Here is a 23,198-nt window from a genome sequence, read left to right as displayed (position 1 = left end):
AAAATAAAAAAAGGGAACAAAAACATTTGTCAACCAGCCCCAGCCGCATCGGCGACACTTACTGCACAAGCAAGGCGAATCGGGAATCAGTTTAGTGCAGCCCTTCTGCAAACAGCAGGACCAGTTTCTCTCCCTCTCAATCTGTACCCATCTTCACCGTTAATAATTCTCCTTCTGGTTTTGCAGCACAAATCTACGCCGTTCTCCCTCTCCGTTGCTACTGGCATTGATCCACACCTTTTTGGGGACTGAAATAAAATGCCAGGACCTGATTCTCCCCTTTAATAGAGGTGCAACTCCATTATCTTCCTTGTGGCAGTTCCTTCATACTACTGCAAGGGAGACCACAACCAGGTCCCATGTCCCTAAAATACCCTAAGCCCAGCAAGTCAATGGAAAATATTCAGCACCTGAAAATACATATTGCGTCAATCCCTGGACAGCAGACTCCTGAACGGGGAACAGGCCTGGAGTTCAAAGTATCAGGGTCCTATACCCAGCTCTGACCCTGATCTATTGGGTAACCTTGGCAAGTCATTGCGCCTCTTTGGGCCTAGGATAATTATACCAACTTCCTTTCTAAAGCTCTGTGTGACCTTTGAATGAAGAGACCTGGGTATTATCATCATCATCATCATTTGTAGACCAGCCATTAAATGAGGACATAATTGCAAACATTTAATTAGGCCTGAGATACCACCTCGAAGAAAGCAGCAGTACACAGCCTTTTTTTATCTCCCGGGTGTATTCTGGAGCCTAGCTAATGAGTAACTGTAACATGCTCAGATATCCAAACACAAAGGATTATCATTTCTTTTAGTGTATTGTTAGCTCTTTAACTACATTCTGCCAATCAGATGGTTCTGCGTGATCTCCAAACCACATGAAATTAAACTATTTTCCATTCTCTTCCTGAGAACTATCAGAGAATCATCCTAAAGTTGTATTCAATTTTGAGCAGCTCAAATTATCGTCTGAATCCTGTTACCTGGATGCAATAATCGTTAACTGGGGTGTATAATATTGGCCACTCTCATGCTTTGAATTATATCAACTCACTTCATCTTCAGAAGTAAAGATTACCATTCGGTGACCATTCTCCATTAATTGGGATCCCTGTGAAACCTCATTAATTAGGCATTGTGAGATTGTCAATGTATTTAAAATGAGGTGAGTAACATAATCCGTGTAACTGTCACAAAGGGATAAGTATCTTTTACTTTACTAATCACTTCCCTCCGTGCGTGAGAATCACAGGGCTAAATCTCTGTCTGGTGCAATGCCACTGAGTTTCCATGGTTCCTCCACTTCAGCTGAGTTACACCTCGGAGACATCGGGCCCATTTTTACACAGATGCATCATTTTAGCAGCATGCATTTTGCATTTCATTACAAAAAGCCACCATGGGTTCTCTTTAGGCTGCCTCACTTTTTCAGGGAAGGGGTAGAGGGGTGGGAAGAGTGATATCTTTAAAAGTTGGAGGAAATCACAACCACCCTGTTTGCTACACCTTTTGTTTCCATCATCATCATTGCTATGGTTCATTTAGATTTATATCCTGCTCTATCCCGAAAGGCTCAGAGTAGCTTACATCCTTAAATCAATGCTACAATATGCATCAGGTTAAAATAGCAGAGCTGGAACTCAAGAGGCAGCCAGGTTTCTAATGGTTAACCAAGAACAACCATGGCACTATGGATGACCACCATGGTAAAGAAAACTAAAACCATAGGAGTTAACTACATTTCAAGACTGGGATTGTCAAGAGGAAGCTAAGAGAGTTAGATCACCAAGTCCCTGATATCTAATATAACCATCACCACTATACCATGCTGCAAAAGCCAGGGCTTTAAATCCCAACCAGGAAACCTAGCGAGCTCTTTCCTTCAGTGGTATTTTCTTTTCTTTATGAAGCCACGGCACAGCTGTCATTCCAGGAACCTGGCTCTTGCTCCCATGCTCTCTCCTGTTACGGAGTAACAAGATTTGTAACCTTTAATGGCATTTTCCCCCCTGAAAATACAAATTATTGCCCAACTAATTGTCGTAAAGGACCAGGTTAGAAGAAGACTCTTGGTTGTCTTGGTCCTCCCCACTGTGTCACGGAGGAAAAGTTCAACATCACACTCAATGCAATCTAGAAACTGAAGAGCCCTACTGAGTTTGGCACAACTACCTCATTAAGCAAACTATTCCCCATCACGCTGCCCTTGACCAGCTGAAAGTCTATTTTTGTTTCCAATTTGAATTTGCCCTTTATTAAATTGAACTCATTGTTCTTTGGGTTATTTCTTGCATCCAATGTCATGTCCCCTTCCTGGTATTTTATTACCCTTCAGGTGATCATTTCTAATTAAACATTTCTTCGCACCAATTCTCTTCTGCTCTCACCTCTCTACTGTTCTTCCCATCTACGGTTCTGACCTAGCTTTAGCAGGTATTTTTCTTCTTAAAATACGAGCACGGTTTCTGTGTGTGGTGTGGTGCTAGCAACACGGTGACAAGTCACTCTTCAAATTCCCTTATCTGGCAAATGATGCTCCTAGAAACATGTCTTACAAGAAGATCTGTCCTTTAGGAAGGCTCTGCACGGAGCCGATAGTCCTTCAACAAAATGTCCAAGCTGTTTGAAAGGCCACATCGGCCCACCCATGTTCAAGACAGCCCTACCACAGGCCCACCCCTGTTCGCAACGGCACTAACGCACACAACTTCACTTTAAGCCTAAGCCCAAGAAGCCCAAGCCCATGTTTAAGTCATGGGGCCTGGTACAAAACCCATCAAAGTTAGTGAGAAGAATCATATTGGTTTCTGTATGCTTTGGATCCAGTTCCTGAATACAGACACACTTGAAAACATGCCTTTGTGCTTTCCTGAATCAGGGTCTTATTCTGCAATGAGTGACAAGCCATTGAAGAAGACTCTGCTCTCCACGATTCATTTAATAATTTCCCCATCATCTGCATGTCTGGTGTCTGAAATTTGTCTAAACAGGACCTTTGTTATTCTTTCCATAGCAAACTCTAAACGACTCGTTTCCCAATATCCTGCCCAATTCCTCGCGTAGGTTTGCTCCCCTCCAGAGGGTCCCAACTGAGAGCTGCTTACAGAACAAATCTAAAAGTTACAACCCACTCATGCCCCATGTTTCCCGGTGCCTTTAAGTCAGCAAACATGACAAATGCAATGACGAGCAATTTCTCAACTGGATCGAGTGGAAAAAAGAATACAATGTGAAAGGTCAGGCCCATAAAACCATCATTAAAGACCTCTCTGCGTTGACTTAACAGAAGCAGGCTACTGGATTTCAAAAGCAGCATCAAGGGATGGAGGTAATAAAACCTGTCTGATCATTTCCAGTAAAGGCTATAAGCAAGTTGCATGCATTTTATGCACATGCACACACACGTTCTCTCTCTCTCAACTTATAGGATCAAACCTTTTGAATCTGTTCCAGGATTAATTTGCAAATAGGTTATATTGGAGCCAGAGGCCCAGCTAATAGACCCCGTGTCGTCAAATGTGCATTGTATACTTCAAAGACGCTTATTTCCCAGGGTTATCTTTTTTTCCCCGTTTTATTTATTTATTTTTAATTTTGACCTCATCTCCCCTTAGAGAGTAGAATGGCACAGAAATTATTCTTTAAGTGGAGCTGTGGCTGGATGGTGAAAATCTCTCTGGTCTTAATTAGGCAAAGGCTCTTAAACTCATGGAGACATAAGCTGCCAGAAGTAGAGTATAATAAATGTGCTTTAGATAAACAGCAGGGAAGAGAGTACAAATAGCCCAATGTTAGTTGGCTCGACAAGTTTTACTTGCCCTGGATCAGTAGCAGGATTTTTAGTATTCCTTTCTTTATTTTTAATGGGACTTACACTAGACCTCCGTGTCCCACAAGCCGGGATTCATAAAAGTAATGGAAGAGTCTATATATATATATATTTTCCAATTAAAATTTACAGAGCTGGCTGCACCTTTATTATTTACGAGTTGAAAGCACAAAAATAGATTAAAAAAAAAAAAAATTCCTTCTTTCTATCCTCGAAAGGAAAAACCCAGCAGCGTCACGGGCTGTATCTTAAAACGAGCTGTGCGACACCACAGTAGGGTGGCCATCGTAGAGGGCAGTCCGGTTGTCCTCTGTCCTCTATTAATACTCAACAGGACACCTTTATGTCCTCTATTTTTCTCTTGAAGAGGATGACTGAGAAACTGATTATATTTCAAGAGAAAAATAGAGGACATAAAGGCGTCGGGTTTTGAATCAATAGAGGACAGAGTAGCAGAAAACCGGCATGTCCTCTACGATGGCCACCCCAACCAGTAGCGACTTTTACAACGCCATATGCCCCACTGAACAGTGTCACTTAACTGGTGTAGCCTTACTCGGAGGTTAATAGAGGCATGATCTTTCTCTAATAAAAGCTGAGGCTATTACAAAGGGGATACATTTCAACTTGCAGGGGGGAAGTGAGAAAGTAAAAGGAAAATGCAAACCAAGGGGAAAGTCGATCCTCATTGAGGACTCTGCTTGAACAGCTACAGTGGCATGGAGGCATTTGCCAAGGGAGGGACAATGGCCTCACTCCGAACACACAAGAAACCTGGATCCAGAGAGTTTTGATCTTCATCTAGTCTGTGGAAGTGTTTGCATCTAGTAATTGGTTGTGTAGCCCAGTAGAAAGACACAGGCATCTGGATCCCAACTTTGAGGATAATGGGAGACAGGGCCTCAGCTGAATAGGCGGAAGGGTATATTCTTTTGATACCCTCCAAAGGGGAAAAAAAAAGAAAGTCCTCCCTTCCCACAGGTGTTCAGCCACAGAGAAAGAGCAATCTCTAATGCAGAACAGCGTGGGACCGACTACAATGCCCCGGAGACAACAGGATCCTCTGCCCCATCATTAAGTTTGAACGCTGACAGGCAGCACAGAAAAGCTGCCTTAGAAAAAGCAAACCTCTCACCTGCTATTTCTGTAACTGCTAAGAAAGCAGGCGGCAGTGTTGTTTTTTTTCAGAGCGATTTGCCACACGCTTTTAAATGGCCTCCCCTTTCTGTAGACCCAAATCCCGCAGGCCTTCGTCAGCCGCTCTCAAACCCATCTCCCAATGCACCAGGCCCCGAGGTCCTTTCTCTGCTTTTACTCCGACTTGAATCCCATCGGAGGCAAGTGGGGGAATCAGACTTCAGGATTTGATCCACCAGGATTTTCCTCAAAGGAAGAACTAAGCACAGCAGGATTTTGCCCTGAAGACAAAACTTTAAAAAGTTTCCTAGCCAAGAGTTCACAGAAAGCGTCTGCTGGAAGTTAACATCCTACTTGGCTCCCTCCGACAGTCGTTTCTGGCAGCTCACCCTCGAGGACATCGGCACAGGCGTTCAGATAAGTCACCAGCTAACAGGCTCCCGAATTACTGATCGGCCCCTCGCTGCACCAGACAACACCGACCTCATAAATGTACAGTATCCTGCAATACGTCTCTTCAGAGGAATCCAGGCTTGTAACACCGGGGCAAGGCAGAGTATTTCCATCTCTCAGGCCACGACAAACACGTGGAACAACGTGGCTGGATGATGTTAGCTTAAAATGCAAAGAAAATGTGTTGATGCAGATGTCGACTTCCAAGAAAGGCATGTGCAATGGATGCCACCCGGATTTGATACGCAACGAAACTGGCTCAAGAGCCTGTTTCCATCATTTGACAAGTTTGGCTTTCCACCTGCCTCCGTTTAAGGACCCAACTCGCTTTCTTCATGAGGCCAACAGCTCCAGGATGCAAAAGGATCTTGTCATTGGTGGAAAAAAGGGGGTGAGGGAAAACCCGTTCTGCAGTTCAGGGCAGCCTGGGCGTGTTATGACGCTGCACCACTATCGCTTGCACCAGGTCTTAGTTTCACGTCACTTCTGCAGTTGTCCTGCCAAGGAGAAGGAACGACGCCTCTGCCTCTGAAACTCCCGTGCTTTTCTTCCGCATCATCACTATTCATACGGGATGGGAGGTGTCTTCAGAGACGCCAGAAGAGTCTCTCCTCCACGTGTGAGCTTCTGCTTCCTCTATACTCAGAAACTCTGTTGTTCTCCAAAGACTGAAGCCCAGAATCGATCCACCAAGCACCACTGAGCATTAGACTCGCATGAAGAGGAGATGCCACTCCTGTGTCTTAACTTACGCCAACAGGGGAAGGTAGAAGGAGGTTTCTGCCGTGACGAATGCCATACCTGGAAAGCCTAGGTCAGAGCTTTCTATAAAGCCCACTGCCAACATCCTTTGCAGGACAGACGTACCCAAAAGTGAGCCAGCAAGAGAGCCAGAAACAAAGAGTCCTGGCACCCGGCCTTCCCTTCTTTGCAGCAGGCAGCATTTCCTACCGCACCGCATCGATCCACAGGACAGGACCACATGCCGTCCCCGGATACCGCTCTGGCCACTCGTGGATTAGAGCAGAGACTAATTCAAATGGCTTATCTAATCAGCTTGGAAACACTTCCTCGGTGCCTGAAATATAAATACTTTCCATGCAAATTTTCGCTGCGCATGCTGTACAGATTCTACATATTCATTCAGCCGACACACCTTAATGGCTCTGAAGATGATGTTATGGCTTATCAGGTCAATGATCTGCATTTTAATATCTCCCTAAACACATATTTACAAGCAGCATGATACGAGCTGTTCAAGTCTATTGTGTCAAACTTTTATGCTGTTGTTGGTGATATTCCCCCCCTCCCTCCCTCCACAAACACTGCCTTTATCAATAATATTCAACAGCATTCAAATACATTATTGCTTCGGCCACCCTTGTCACGATTAAGATAGATATGATGGAGAGCTCCAATTAATACAAACTGTTTTGCATGATAAATATCCTAATACTCAGGGGCAATAACGGGAATGGGCACATTTTCTAGGGACAGTTTTGATTCAGCTCATGTCCCAAGCCACCAAGAAATACAACGAGCACCACAGCTCAACAATGGGCTGGGGATGACGATGTCTCATGACGTTGCTGCAACACTATGATGGAAAGGATGTGGGACCTTGTCCCCGGTGAAAGAGCGTTACGAACAGCAATCCAAGGTGACAGACAAAGAACGGAAAACCAGGTTTAAACGCTGCACTCTGCATTGCTCTCTGGCAATGGCTCTGATCCTGTAGAGCACGTCCCTACTTTTAACCTCAGGGGATAATTTGTGCATCCCACTGGATAAGCTGACAATGTGTGCAGGGGTCTCCAGGACTGGGTTCCAGTTTTAGCATTTCTCATGTATACTTGCATTTATAGCATCATCCTGGTCACAGAATAATAAGCAGAGGCCAACACCGAGACAGTCATCCACCTTGGCTGAATGGTTTTGCAGCCTTGAAACACAAGGTACAAATCAAATATGAACAAGCACTAGCTACAGCAACGTTTTAGATGATGGACAGGTAGCGAGACGAGGTAGATCGTGGGCATCTGTTATTGGACTAATCTATAAGCTGTTACACATAAGCCTTCAGGAAAGAGGAGTCTTAGGAGACTGGCAGCCAAGAGAACACTTCTGGCCTGAAAGCATCTCACTATTTTAAGCCCACAAAAAACATCCACCTCTGTGCGTTTTATCTCAAGCATTTTCTGCCAGTGACCAACGGTTACCGTGACACCTTGCAAAAAGCTGGCATGCCCAGCAGAAACGTCTTCGCCAGTTGAGGATTTGGTTTGCTTTTTCATACTCCTTCTACCTGTCTTTGGTATTTATAATGGACCAGGAATGATTGTGTTCAGTGGTGACGCATAGGGGATGCGTGGGGATGCATGTGCACCCCGAGAGCGCCGGTGCACCCCCTGACCAGCCGTGATCCCCGCTTTGGCGACGGGCAGGGGAGGCAGGCGAGAGTGCCGGTGCCACCCCTGCGAGCGCCGGTTGGGGAGTGGGAGTGCCAAATGTAGCGCCACAGCCACTTTCTGGTCGGTGAATTTTACCGCACGGGGACCCCCCACCAGGTCAGTGAGATTGGCTTCCCCCCATTTGCTGAGATTGGCCATGGGAGGAACCCCCCCCGGTCACTGACTGGTCGCCTGGGGGGGCATGTGCCCCCCACACTAAGGTGGCACCAGTCACCCATGATTGTATTTAAGGGTAGGTACAGACATCAAGAAAACTTGACACAGAATTGATCTACGTTATGCGGTTTTCTGTACGTGGCGTAGTTTAGATTAGTAGGGAACAGAACAGATTTGCTCTTTGGTGGAGGGGGCAGGGCAAATCTTAGACCGGGTCATTTTAAACCAGTCTGTGTGCCCCGACTTCTGTTCTGCTATGGGTACAGATCAGTTTTGTGCACCGAACTTCTGTCCTATAACAGGTATGGACCGGTTTCTGATCACTTATACTGGTACAAGTATACCTGGCCTAGGTGCCCAAAGTGTGGACTTGGCAAATCTCTGTTTTCAGAGTTTCAAAAGGTACAGAAAGTATGTGGACAACACCCCCACAATTATTCACCTACCACGTACCACATCCTGGAACGTAACAGCTATCTTCAGAGCACACGACTGCTCAAGGAAGGAAAAACATTACAGCCAAATAGAAATGCAAGATGTTTTCAGACAGAATGGAATCAGTGGAACTGGGATTTAGCCAGGACACAGGAGCTATATGTGCCATCCTTACTAAAAATATCCTTGGATCTCTTATTAATCATTCGATGAATGCTCACATTTTTATTACAGGAGCGTGATGGGTTGAGCACAGCCCCCTACAGCCAAAAGCGTAAGTGGATGAGCCGAAGCTGCTCAGTGGGGGGCTACAGGAACTCAAATCCTCTGCGGACTGGCACAAAGGAGGGCCCGTCACACAAGCACACTCAGCGGTGGCTCATGGCAGCATTTAGCAGGCACATAAGAAGAGACAGTCCCTGTCTTGAAGAGCTTACAGTTGAATGAAGAATAAAAGATTTACTGCTCCCATTTTAGAGATTAGGACCTGAGGCCCAGAGAGATACAGTGATTAGTTCAAGATCACAAGACAAGGTAGCAGCAGAGACAGGAACTCAGCTTTATACAAGGAGCCCAGGGGCAGATTTTACAAGTATTTAGACACCTACGGGTTCAGAGACGTGCCTTGCGGGTGGAGAGCTGACCGGAAAACATTTGATGGAAGTATTTTCCATCCAAGGAAGCGGGTTCATTGAAGCTGAAACATTGCCTGGAATCACGGCTAGTTTGGTTGGGGAGTTGCCTTGAAAATTTTGTTTCAGAGGGGAAAAAACTGGGGGAAACTTTCCAACCATGTTGAAACGGAGCACTGTTATCAGAAAGAGAGATTCAATTTTTCATCCCGAAAAACAACTTTGTCATCATTACACTGAATTATGTAAACAAAGGCAGCAGCCAAGTGAAAGTTTTATCAAACCGAGGCGTTTCAAATGGATGCCAAATGATTTTTTTCCCAGAAACGTTCTACCCCAATGAATGTTGAAGGTTGCATAGGGGGGAGTTGTTACTAATCAGAGCAGCAAATAGCAAAAAGCTCAAAATCCTCCAAGGAATGGCATTTTTGACTGCCACGCAGCTCAGTGCCAAAAACACCCAAATCCCACTGAAAACTGGGATGTGAGGAAACTTGCCTGCTAACGCCTAGCACTTCACAGGCACTACTTGCCTATATGTATCTTTGGCACTGCAATACCTCGGGCCCCAAAGCAGTTAAACCTCTGTTTTGCATCTCTCCTGGATTTTGTAACATAAGCCAAATTGCATCTCTGCGGAAATCACTTAACAACATGAGACTGTAAATAATCTGAACACCATTCCCTTGGAAAAAAAAAAAATCAAACAAACAGCAGCTCCTTGATAATGGCAGCGTCAGAAAGTAGCTGTAATATGCTAAGGCGGCGGCAGCTGATAGCACTCTTTCTTTCCCCAAAGGAACCTTTAGGTTTATGACAAATAGGGGCTGATGTTCAACAGCTATTTGATGAGCTCCAGAACAGCTGCCAAGGTCCGTGTGCCACTGCAGCACAGCTGGAAACGTACAGTGCTGCATCATTAACTGGATAATAATTCAAGGCCTGACAAACACTGAGTATCAATAACTTTTTTTTTTGTTCTTCTGGCTGCTGATGAGTTATTCACGTCTGTGATCAGCTATGAAACACTTCAGGGAAGATGCAAAGGGTGATAGATGGGGAAAGGAACCCGACGGCCGGCAACAAAACCGTCCGGCCTCAAAGCCTCAAAAAGCTTCAGCATCGCGCTTCCTTAAGGCATCGCAATGTTCTCCAGATACGTTCAATGAGGAATAAAGGAGGAGAGAAAGCATGCACAACAGGATACCTCACTTGTGCTTTGATGCTTGGAGGGTGTCTCTTTTCTTGGAAGTCAAGGGGGTGTGCTCCAAAATTGTGGATGCGTGAACCAGTGACCAGGAGGTGAGCTGGGGTGTGGACCACCCGGGGATCGCTCAGGTGCACAGGCCGTGCAAGCTGGCTTGGCCCTCCAGGCGCTCAGCAGGCTTCGGGACTGCGTGGCACATGCCCAGCGTCACACTCAGGAGGGTGCCAAATCTATTCCAGGAGGTTTCCACAATGCCAGTGTGCCCACGATACACACGCGAACGTGCCCGCGGATTACGGTGCATAGACTTTACGTCGGGAAGGCAAATGCGTGAGACTATTGCATTTGAAAAACCCACTGGACTCCTGTATAAATTGGATTCAACATTTCGTATTTAATGAATGCCCTATCGTTTATCTCCCGGGTGCCTCTCAGCAATCTCCTGGACGTTTATATCTAATTCCTGAAGACTCCTGGGGGGTCGGCCACCCTGATGCTCAAGCTGGGGTGTGTCCACTGGCGTAAGCGCAGTGCTGCCCTCGCAGAGCTGGATCGGGCCCTCACAGAGCGGGAATGGCACGCAGATACGCCCTCGCCCCCATTTCTCCAAGTGTTTGCCAATCCCTTTTGGCGCCATTGTGTAAAATGCTAAACCCCAAACGATGAAAGGCGATCCACGTTTGCAGCATTTGAGCACATCGAGGAATAAATCCAGGGAGACTCCGGCGGCTCTTGCCAACTCCTAGTTTGTTTTACAAGAATTTTACAAGCCTTCATCCTTCCATTGGCTTCAGCTCAGGCTGGATCAGGCCCTCACCATTTCCTGGTTCACCACTACCTCTATAAATCAAGCGGTAATCTAAGCTTTGCTTCCAGAGGTAAAGCATCTGTTGCAAATGTTTGCTGTTAAGCGCTCCACAGATCTACATGGGTCTAATTTTCATCTTAGCAAGGGTATACAAGGCTGGCGCACTTTAGCTGAACCTGATTTCTAACAGGCTTCGATGGTGGCACCGAATGCTCAAGAGAGGGTTTCCTCCAGGAGCGATCTGCTCCCACGGGGAGACCGAAGTTTGCACTTGGTTTTTGATGCGCTGCAAATATCTGGCGCCTGCCGAAACGTGGATGCATCCTTCTGTCCTCCAAATCACATACCGCTAAAAATGAGACTAGATTGAAGAAAGGCCACAGGCTGAGCATTTAGATCCATCACCTAACATTTTGGTTCATTTTAACTTCCAATTTCTTTCAAACCCTGATATGAACAGGAATGTCTAACAGATTTTGCAAGCCAGAAGGGACGCCTGGGATCATCTTATCTGACATCTTGTAAAACACAAGCCGCAAATGAATCCTGCGCCGAGCCCCTAACTTCTGGCTTGGCTAAAGCATCCATCTCCTAGAAAGACAACTGGCCTCGACGTTATGTATTCCCACAAGGGTATTATGGGCAGGGATTCCCTTTGGACCTTGCAAGGCATGAAAGGGAAGGAGAGAGGTGTAGCTCTTGAGCTGACACCACACGCGGCCTTTACCTGTCGGCAGTAGAGCACGTGTAGGGCAAAAGCAATGGGCAGCATGACCGACGAAAGAAGCAGAGATCTGCCCAGCACAAAAGTTCCCAACCTGTTTAGACTCAAAGCCCCCTCTCATTAGCTTCAAGGCACCCTTCAGAAAATGCCAGCTTTTAGGTTTCATTTGATTTTTGACTAGGGAAAAATAACAGAGGATTTTTTCTGTTGCAGAGCACAAAGGAAAGCTGCAACAGGTCAGAATATTCTTGATGCTCTGGATCCCTATTGGAAATCTCTGGATCAGTCCTCTGAATTACACGTAGGTGTTTTCACGCCTAATAGTGCTGAGATTACAAAGCACCCTTAAAAGGCTCTCGCGGCACCTGGCTGAGAGTCCCTGGCCTAGCAGAGCTCAAACAGCGACCCGACCTTCTGCATGCTACCGGCGGTCTCTCTTCCGACTCCCACCCCAGCCTCGGCAGCTCTGCCACGCGTTACATCTGGGCACCCCAGCAAATGCAGAAAACCCTTCCCTGATGCAGAAAAACCACGCAGTAGGAATTACAAATGCTAGGAGCAGCTGTCACTCTCGAAGGACGTGCGGGAAAGCACGCTGTGCAGAGCACATGTTCTCCTTGTTCTCCCCGACCCTCCCGCCCCAGAAGGGCAGAGCGGAGCCCCGGCAGGCAGGAAAGCAGTCAAGCAGCGTAGGAAGACACACAACCTAGCTGCATCATCACACCAACTGCTTTCTGTGGGCCTGGGCCTTTTATTCGCAGGCACACGGTGAGTAATCATGAGCAACCAGTACTGCCAACTGGCACGACTGCATTGAGTCTTACACGGGCTGCTCTTTTCCTTCAAGCCCCGGATCCTGCAGCTTCATCTCATCGGAGAATCTCTGCTTTTACTTGTTTAAAAGAGATGCAATTTCCAATCCTGTCGGATGGAGAGAAGAGGCTGAAAAGCTGAACTCTAAAAGGCTACGGCAGCAACAAGAACAAGCCCGAAGTCAAATGAATAACGAAGACCCCAAAATATACTTCTTCTTTTTTTCTTTTTTAATCTTAATCATTTTAAACCAGGCTCACAATTTTTCAGATCCCGATCCGTGCTTCCTGGACGCTTGGCACCGACGGCTCTGCATACGGTACAATCAAGTTTGCAGCTTCAGTGCCATAGGTGCATGCGCACTGAGATCCAGGACATGAGAAACAACCTCATCTAAAGTTCACAGAAAGCAACAGGGGCGGGGGAAAACAATCGGATTTAGTGGTGAAAAATATTTTAGGTTTAAAAGCAGGTTTCCTTTTTAACAGACGTTAAATTAATCATCATTAAAAAGCAGATTTTCAGAGCTAATTTATGTGTCACCTTTCATTCAGTTTGTGGCAGCGCCACCCTGGTCCATCCAGCTGGGGTGTAGTCAGAGGCACCCCAGACGCTGTAGTGTAGACGAGACTCCAGGTTGGTGCCACCCCATCATCTACGTCGGCACTGACACCGCGGTACAAACCACGTCAGGCTGTCGGAGCCAGGCGTATGCCACTGCTTCCATTTATGTTGCAACCCCCGGAGGGGGACAGCCGCTGGGGAATCCAACCCGGCAAAACCCCCGGGGTAGACACGGCCAGAAGGGCGTCCTTCTCCATGATTTATTTCACCGCAGCAATGAAAATTCCTGTCTGGCACCAAATGCCTGACTGCAAACTTATCATCACTTCAGGGCTAGCTGAGAGTCAAAAAGGTCACCATGTTTATTTGTTGCTCTACCAGGCTCACTTTCCCATGAACTTGATGGGTCCTCAAAAATGCCTTCCACGCCACGACTTCTTCCGTCCCAGAAGGCTGTGATTAATTTTAAGTCTCAGTTTAGTTTGGAAACTGTTTTTTTTCCTAAAGGACCTCCTTGTTAAATATGCTCAGATTCTTGCAAGTTTTTAAAGAAGTGAATTATTAGGTTATAGATAAAATATATTTATAGGTCTTTTTTTTTCCCTTAGTCAGTCTAACGAGCTGATGCTGCAAAAAAGTTACTCAAGGCGTCTTGCTGAAGACAATAGACTGCTAAAGCGGATATGGGTTGCGCATTCATGTCAGTGTATAGGAGGAAGGCAGCGCTGTCTAATGAGCAAGGCAGAGGGCTGGAGACGCAGGCTCTATCCCAGCGCTGGCGCTAACACGAGTTGTGCCGCTGCACATGATACCTAACCTCTGCGCTCGCCTCCCCTTTGCCATGAAAATCAAACAAAGCTATAAAGACAAGAGAAGGAGAGCTCTAGCCTAGTAAAATACCAGGATAGGTATTCGGACTGAGTTGCCAAAACTTTTTCTTTTCTTATTATCTGGCCCAATCAGTCATTTTTCTTTCAAAACGACGGTTCCCAAAAACAACTTCTTGTGTGAAAATTTCAGCTTGCCCTTTCAAAATGATTCTCGCTCTCTGGGTTGGAAAGAAGGGAAGGGGAAAGTGAATGCTATGGTTCAAAAGTTGGAAAGCAAAAAAATATAAATAAGCCTTATTTGAGATGCTTGGATTGAAGTCTTCTGATTTGGAGATGTCGCTCGTGGCTTTTGAACGTCAGTGGGTTATGATGCTGTGTACAAACTCAGCTGGTCTTATGCATCCCAAAATATTTCTGGCTGGTTTATTTCTGAAGGATAATTTCTCCTCCTTTCCTATGGTTTAATTTCCTTTCCTCGATTGTCTGGGGAAGTCAGAGCCCAATTTTTTTGCCTTTCAGGCAACCCCTGACATTATGATTGGGACAGAGCCTTAATGCTCGGAGAAAATAACCTCCGAACTAGATGTCCCTGCTGTTGCAGGAAGGATATTCAGCCTCACCCTCTTGAGCTAAGTCGTCGGGTATTTTTGGAAGGCTCCGCTTCCCCGAATAAGAAGTCAGCAGCAAACGCTGCTCAAATTGAAAAGAAAGGGAAAAGCAATTTATTCCAGGGTGAAACTCCGGCAGAGAAAGATCCAGGACAGTGGGGAGGAGGACTTTAACAGCTTTGTGGGGCTCTCTGCCTGCAGCTCCATCCTCTTAATTACACAATCAGATTTTAATTACCATAATCTGCCTGGTAACAAAGCTCCCCCAATGGATCCAAACCAATAGGATTGCTATTTAATTAAAAATGATTTATTGCCCCCAGAATGAAAGACACACAAAGCGAAGCTATTTTGCCCTTGGTCGCGCTGATGTGTAGTTATTCAGTCACCTCGGATAAAAGGAGGCACGTACTCAGGCACTTACATACTAGTGATGGCCCCCGCTCCCTGTCTTAAATGAAGAATGCTTCTGGAGTCCAGGCAAAAGGGTGAGTAGGTTAAAGGTCCTTCCCTCAGGTGCGCCATAAAATATGAATACCGTGGTGCCCAGTCGGACAGGAAACAACAACTGGTTCAAAAGCTACCTATAGCAAATAGTGGTTTTGATACTGCAACATTCATCTTTGCTAGTAACGGGTCCAGCTGTGCATCAGCATCCCACTGCTGGAGACTTCTGGATGCACAGCTGGCCTCATTCACCTTTCCCAAAGACCTGCTACCGACGCCTTCAAAAGTCTCCGCATTCGGTAAAACTGCAAAAAAGTGAAGCCAATCCAAGTTCACACGATGAAGCCTTCCTTCACCCAGGGCATGTGTCTGTCAATGTAAAGACTGCTTAAGGGACACTAGTGCGAGCCTTGCTGGCCTACGATTACACAGAGCCCTATGGCTTGCATCCCTCGGCAGGTGCATGGTACAAATGCTCACAAGGGACTCGGGTGACTCAGTTGCTGATGGATCATCTACCAGACACACTAGGTCCTGGCAGCACTGCCGCTCTCAGACAAGGCAATGACACTTCTTTCCTGTCATTATGGAAAGGTTCGGTTTCAGCCTTCACGGTGACGATTAACATGCAAGTGCTGAGTGCTGCTGGTGAAGTGGCAGGTTCAGGATCGCAAAACAGGTTGGTCTTCCATGTTATGAACTCTTTTTATTACAGCTGCGCTCTGCGGTACGGCCCTGGCCACAACCATCCCGGCCTGAAGCGTCTACAACCCAAGCACAGAAGCGAGGCAGGGAGTCAGGGAGCTCAAATTTTCCTAACCACATGTTGCAGATTGAAAATGAAACACGTGGCCATTTAAAGGATTTGCCACAGACTGGCCAACCCCAATTGAATCCACATCACCTGACTACAGGATTGGGAAACGATTTTGCTGAGGGTTTTGCATTGGAACCCGTCAACTTCGGGACCCTCTAGACTTCCACGCTGATCCAAGAGCAGCCCATGTTCGCAAGGACCAACTGTTTGGGTCGAGGCGAGTTCAGCTGCAAAACCCACCCAATACATGGCCTCTCCACTGAGCGTGACAGTCAGCACCACCAAGAGTTGTGGTTTTTTTCTACAAACACCTATCAGGAACTAACTAAAGCAATTGCATGATTTACTTAACGTGGGCTGCACAACTGTAGTGAGACTTTCAGTACCGACAGCCTAGCTTCTATTGAAATTGGTCACATCTCACGTGCATGCAGATGTGCACACACACACAAACACATACACTACAGTAGTTTGTACATACATATCACACACACATATATACACACACACACACACACACACACACACACACACACACACACACACACACATTAATATATATTTAATACAACTATTAATGGCCAAGTCCTGAAGCTGCCCTTATGGGCAGAACTCCCAGTGAATAGACAGAGCTCCCACTGAAGTAAATGGGAGCTGAAGTCTTGAGCATCAAATAAATATATTTCCAGTGGGAAAACGAGTCTTCCCAGAATGCCAAACCTTGGCGGAAAATCCAGCCTTTCCCAGAGACTGGAGTTACACAGAGGAAGCTGAATAAGGTTATCTGGCAATTCAGTTTCCCAGAGAGCTACGAGGGCCGTGATAAAGCCAGGGGCTAAAAATATCCCAGGCCTTAACCCGCACTATCCATATTGTTTAATTTAGCATGCCATAGTCATGAGCTTATAACACAAAAACAGCCATATACAGGACAGCTGGTCATTTGGTAGCACTAATGTTGGAGATGGATTAAAGCAGGGGTACAGGACAGCTGGATCAGGATGTCCAACCTCAAAGAAAAAGCAACGTTTTGGGGACAGGAGCTCATCAAAAAAAGCCCCCCATAGGGGAGGGAGGATCTGCCCCAGGGGCTAACAGGAGCTGGGAAGAAAAAGTCCAACAACTGGGTGAATCCAGATCCTGGCAACTCCAAATCACCCCCAAGTTAGACCCCAAGATCCCATTCATGCGAGGCTAAAACGCAGGTGTTTAAAGTTGGCTGGCGCTCAACTTCTCTCTCCTTTCGAGAAGACGATGGCGTCAGGTTCCCAAGCGCTAAAAACCGACAAAATCTCGAGCTCAGGTGTTGCAAGATTTGACAGTTTTCATGTAGCAGCAAGTCAATACGACACTTGCTGGGAGATACGACTGAGCAGTTACATCCCGAGCCCATTGATAACAGGTAATGGGTGTCAGTTATGTTCCCGGAGCCAAAAGCAAGAAACTAGACGCACCTTTTGAATAACCGCTATTGAAACCTCTCATTTTGGTCTCACAATCTCCGCTCGGTGGATATCAGATCCTTCATGTAACCTCTGTTCGGTGATTAACGGGAGCTGGCAAAGCATAGCAACCCCATGCCAAAACCAGCACAAAAGCCCAAGCTTCCACAAATCCCAGAGGTGAAAACGCACAGACAATAACCACCCCCCATCATCATTTCCCATCTTCACTTGCCCATAACTCTGAGATAAGAGTGCTCAAATAGGCTTTGCTTTTCTCACAGTATTCTTTACAATGGCTTCTCATTCAAAGCAATCAGAGCCATCTCCCGTGTCCAATTACTGGGCTTTTACAGTCTCACCTTGTCTACCCTTCCCACTACATAGTCACACGGTACGTACCTTTTTTCAGAAACTTTCCACATCGGCTGCCTGGGACTCCTGCTACTTGGGGAGCCTGCTGCCTGCAAAGTGAACAGGCTTGAAAGCGCTGGGTCCCATTCTCACACAAGCTAAACCTGAGCTCTTTGGATTATTGGCATTCACAGCACCGAATCAGGCTGACGTTGGAACAACCACCCCTTTGTGTGGAGCCGATACAGTAACGTGCAGTAAAGTTCAGATCCAACATTGTGTAAACAGGATTCAGCTCATCTCCGATTTGTTTTGTGGATTATGATGCCTGTGCCTAAAAAAACAATTAATCACGGGCTGGAATTTGGTATGGCCATAAGGACTAACAGACTGAGAGGCACAACAAGCCAGAACGATGAAGAATCAATCCAGCCTTAGTAATTACATGCATTGCTTTTTGAACCAGGCTAGAGGTACCGAGGAGGACAAGGAAAGAATGGCAAGAGGAATGGGGACAGCTGGTCCCCTGCTCATCATCAGCTGCAAGTTAGGTTTTGTAGCTGTCGTGGTCAGGAGGAGTATTCACATTGATGCACTAGGATAAGAAATACTGCATTGCTTATTGACAGAGAAAAGGAGCAGCTGAGAAAATCTGCAGATCACTGCGTTACAGCAATTAATCTTTTTAAAATCATCCTCGCTGTTTAAAAACCGTAGTAACAGAGCTAAGGACATGGCCCACTTCTTTCCTTTTCTTTGTCATTCCACTAAAAAAAATTAAGCAAAAAAATCCATCGCCATCTGACAAAGCTCCTGCCCCCCAACCCCAGCTGTGTACTGTTTCATATAGCGCTTACTGCTGCTGCATATGTAGGGCCAGACCCTAACTGACCGCTCAGGCATCTAAACAGGACTCGCACCAAGAACACGATCCAAGAGTGCAAGATTCATGAGAGGGAGCAAGCAAGGGAGTGTAAATCTGTGGTCCAACATTTATGACAGTCCCATGGGAGGGGAGAGACTTGGGCTCTGGCATTTCCTGCTCACTACCTGCTAAGTGACTGGTCAATCCCCATCCTCCCCACTGGTACCTTGGTACCTAACAAGGGCACACATATGAGCCAACAGTGTGCCCTTGTTGCCATGAAAGCTAACAGCATCTGGGCTGCGTTAGTAGGAGCACTGCCAGCAGATTGAAAGGAGTGATTATTTCCCCCTTTTCAGCACTGGTGAGGCCACATCTGGAGTCCTGTGTCCAGTTTTGGGACCCCCACTACAGAAAGGATATGAACACATTGGAAAGAGTCCAGCGGAGGGCAACGAAATGGGTTCAGGGGCTGGGGGACAGTATTCAGATATTGTAAGGAAAGGCTTAGGGAGGGCTTATTTAGTCTGCAGAAGACAAGACTGAGACTAATAGCAGCCTTCAACTCCCTGCAAGGGGGCTCGAAAGAGGATGGAGCTGGGCTGTTCTCAGTGGTGGCAGATGACAGGACAAGGAGCAATGGGCTCCAGTTGCAGCAAGAGGGGTTTAAGTTGCATATTAGGAAGACTGTTTTCACAAGGAAGGTAGTAAAACACTGGAACAGGTCACCCAGAGAGGTGATGCAGTCTCCATCCTTGGAGGTTTTTAAGCCCCTGGTAGACAAAGCCTTGGCAGAGATGATCTATTTGGGGATGGTCCTGCCTTGAGCAGGCTGGACTAGATGTGACCTCCTGAGGTCCCTTCCACCCTTCATTTTCTATGATTCTATAATCTGTTCACTAGGATCATCCTTTGGGGAAAAAAGTAGCTACATTTTAGGGATTATGACAGCTTTGTGGAGGCAATCAGAGGTCAGTTAGGATCTGGACCATCTGTCTTAGGTTATAATGCCAACAAGTTTGATTCCATCCAGTGGATGACGGGGTGAACACACACCACAGCACATACATCACAGTATTCACAGCCACAAATGATGTTCACAGGAGATTATAAAGAGCTGACTAGCTGTTCAAGCCTGTTGGTAGAGGAGCGAGGAAAGGATGGAGAACACCTGATCTCCAAAATCCCCATCTGGACTCAGATTTCCTCCGAACTTGGTTAAGTCAGGCTGTGTGGTAGCTTTTCCATCCATAAGAAAGACTGATCATGATATTTATTCCACTCTCCAGGGTTGTTGCAGAGATTAATAAAGACCTTAGAAGATGAAAAGTAAAGTCAATATTTCTCTTGTGTCTGCAAGTCCTATTGTATTTAATAGAGATGAAACCAATGGGATTTCATCCACAGCATGGCAACAGACCTGACCTATATGATAGACTACAGAATGAAATCCTTTATTGAAGATTTTTTTTAACCATCTTATACAATTCTGTAGCAGGGAGTTACTTCTCTATTAAATTTTACAGGGTAGGTCTCCATTTTCCAATATAGAAGGAAACAGAGCCAGGCTGGAGAGGAAGAAGCAAGACAGAAGAGAGACAAAAGGAACCGATTTTCAGAGTCCAAGACCATAAATGAAATGCAAAGCGTCTGGCGAGCACGGGGGGAGAGGGCACCTCTGCTCTGAAACCAAGAGAAGCTGGAAAAGATATAAATTCTTTATACATCAGTGCGTGAGCAGTGACTCCTCAAGGGAAAGGGCCGAAAGTCAACAAGGAAGATGAAGAAATCCTGATGAAGAAAGAGGTGGTGGGGCATTTACAGACTGCAAAAGAAAGTCGTGGCAATGAAACACATCAGGAATTGCCAGCACAAACATGGGGTCTCCACGGAAAGGGTTAAAGGCAGCACCGCACAGTAGGTTCAGCTACCCCAAACCTAATGAGAGCCAAAAATACCATGGAGATGGTGGGCAGGTGGGATGCAGGAATAGAGGCGGGGTGGACAGAGAGGCAGAGATGGACCCAGGAGCTGCTGAGAGCCGCAGCTGGGATTGCTGCACATGCAACGGCGTGTCTCAGTTGCTCTGGACATTGCTGCATATTCTCAGTACGGGCTGCAAATACAGCCAACCAACCCATCTGTTCACCGCTCGTTCCTCTCCCAATGCAAAAACCACAACCCCGAAAGCTCCCCCAATTCTAGAGTCGGGCGACAGCGGACAGCTGACCACACAGCCCCCTGTAATAATGCTTGACGGTCACCAGGACTAGGGCAGTGATTCCCCACCAGGATGCCGGGGCAGTGGGGTGCCAGGAGATTTTTGGAAGGGTGTCAAGAGGTATGAGGAGATCAGCAGATGTGCAGAGATGAGTGCAAGCCCACGCTCCCCCCTGTCTGACCGATGCCCTGTCCCGACTTCCCAGCTCCTCTTCAAGGAGGTAAGCACTATAATAAACCAATTTGTTTTTGAAACAAGAGTGCTAATCAATTTGCAAACATTATGGAGGGGTGCCTCAAGTCTAAAAAAAGGTTGAGAACTACTGGACTAGGGGATAACCTTAATTAGCATTAATAGAAATCTGTGAACACCAAAACACATCATAAATATCAACTGTGCCACACCCCTGGGAGCAAAGTGTGTGTGGTTATCACCATTTTACAACCCAGAATCTGTCACATGGAAAGGATGAGCGACTGGGCTGGGATGACGTAGTTGGGGCTGGTCCTGCTTTGAGCAGGCGGTTGGACCAGGTGTGACCTCCTGCGGTCCCTTCCAACTCTCATTTTCTGAGTCTATGACATCCACACAATGCAAAAGGACTTGGCAGGGCCATGAAGAGACCTCTAAACTCCCCATGCACTAGTGGTTTTAGCTGTGGGAAACTGGTCCCTGCCCTTTTCCCCTCTTTGTTTCATTAGACTCTGGAGTTCATCACCACAGGATGTGCTGGACACAAGATGCCAAGAGAGAGACTGGACACAACCATAGATAACGGGAGCATCTAGTTGCAGTAGTTAATTTAACCAATGAATAAGAGTTTTGTAGGCAGGGTAAAAACCTCATGCTTCAAGGCTTCCATAGCAGCTGCATAGGTGCTGGGACAAAATCTTCACAAAGAGCAGATTCCCTCACATCAGCCCAGTGCAGGGTTACCTGCTCCTTCTGCTGAAGCATTTGTGCCAGACACAGGCTATGGGACTCTATGGATCCCTGGTGTGATCCAGTCTGGCCGCCCCTGTGCTCCCAACAAAAAAATCAATCAGGGAAGTATCCTTTGCCTTGTATATCTATGAACAGACAACTTGAGACAATTTAGTTCTTGGCAGATGCATCCCAGCTAGGGGCTATTGTCAAATCAGAAAGGAAAGGAGGATAAAAATATTTCCTCCGTGGATCTTCACTGCTCTCCCTTCCCAGTAATGTTTTCATTCTGCTTGCCAAGTTGGAAACAGTTTCTGGCCCACGTGTCTCCAGCAGGACTTAAATGTTGAGCAACTTGCCTGCTAATACACAGCAGGTAAAACAGGCAAGGGAACCCTTACAGTTGGTGCCGATATTTGGGACTCATTCACCTTTGCTCTGGAACAGATAGGATGCTATAGCGTTGACCTGGTGGTGCTTAATACTAGTCTTTGCATCGGTGCTATTAATACACAGGAGAAAGGGCAGAAAATCCAGCCTCAAGAGATAGCCCTTTTCATAAGACTGTTTCAGCAAAGAACAGGGGGGGTTGTGTGTGTGTGTCTGTGCACACACATACATGCACACCCACAGATGAACACAGCAGCCACAAATGTCAGCATGTGCAGACAGCTACATTAAGATACCAGAGCCCTGCCTCCCCTCCTCTGCTCCACACAAAGTGCACCTAATAGGAAATCATTGCATAGAGAATAGGAAATAAGTGTTGGGAGAACTTCACCATCTAGCAAATTGGCTCAGTCCCAGGGAAACAGCCACACGTAGGCACGAATGCTAATCAGGTAGAGAATCACCATGCTGGACAGCAGGGAGAGCTGCTTGAGTGACCCAAACCTCTCATCAAGCGTGAGCAAAAAATTCCAGCAAGGGAACCGATGTGAAACTGTCCCAGGGTTTCTGAAGTCCTCTACCGAGCTTGAACCCAACCCAACCCCAGCAAAGGGGAGGTCGGGCTCAGGGAAGTAACAGCAAGGCAGGCCAGAACAGGTAAGGCAGCTGTAGCAAGACAAGAAGGGGAAGGGAGGCCGTGGGCCGTCAGGGTGGGGAAATGGGGCCACCGTCCCGCACGCAAACACAAGAGATGGAGCCGTGGACGGATTAAGGAGAGACCCCCGAGAGCAGCAGTACGGGGTGCTCTGCTGTTGGGGAGAAAGGAAAGCCCTCTAAGGGTTAATGCTTCCTCCGCAAGGGCAAGATGCATCTCCTTGCAAGGGGCAGAGGTGAAATCTGGCTCTCACAAGCCCCCAGAGCTCATGTGCAAGCGCTGCGTCAGCAGGGACGCTCTGACCTCCCCGGCAGGCGATGAGAAAACTATCGCGTCTCCTGATTTTTTCTGCGCAAGAAATTTCCAGCAAGCCCTTTTTGGGCCATTCGGGAAAGAGGTCAGGGAGCGGGA

General features: G+C 46.7%; 1 protein-coding gene across 5 annotated transcripts in view; it reads right to left on the bottom strand.

Annotated features, from left to right (window-relative positions):
- SEMA5B (semaphorin 5B) overlaps positions 1-23,198 on the bottom strand; it is a 336,437-nt gene that overhangs the window by 247,518 nt on the left and 65,721 nt on the right. Inside the window, exon 1 of one of the 5 annotated variants that reach the window (XM_014599548.3) lies at positions 13,214-13,372. The exons of the other annotated variants lie outside the window; for them this stretch is intronic. The gene's annotated coding sequence lies outside the window, so the exon portion shown is untranslated. Of the gene's footprint in view, positions 1-13,213; positions 13,373-23,198 lie in introns of those variants that run through there. 5 annotated transcript variants of the gene reach the window in all.

Source organism: Alligator mississippiensis, chromosome 4 (genome assembly GCF_030867095.1).
Source record: "Alligator mississippiensis isolate rAllMis1 chromosome 4, rAllMis1, whole genome shotgun sequence".
Taxonomy (NCBI): domain Eukaryota; kingdom Metazoa; phylum Chordata; order Crocodylia; family Alligatoridae; genus Alligator; species Alligator mississippiensis.
This window is presented reverse-complemented; position numbering and strand designations above follow the sequence as displayed.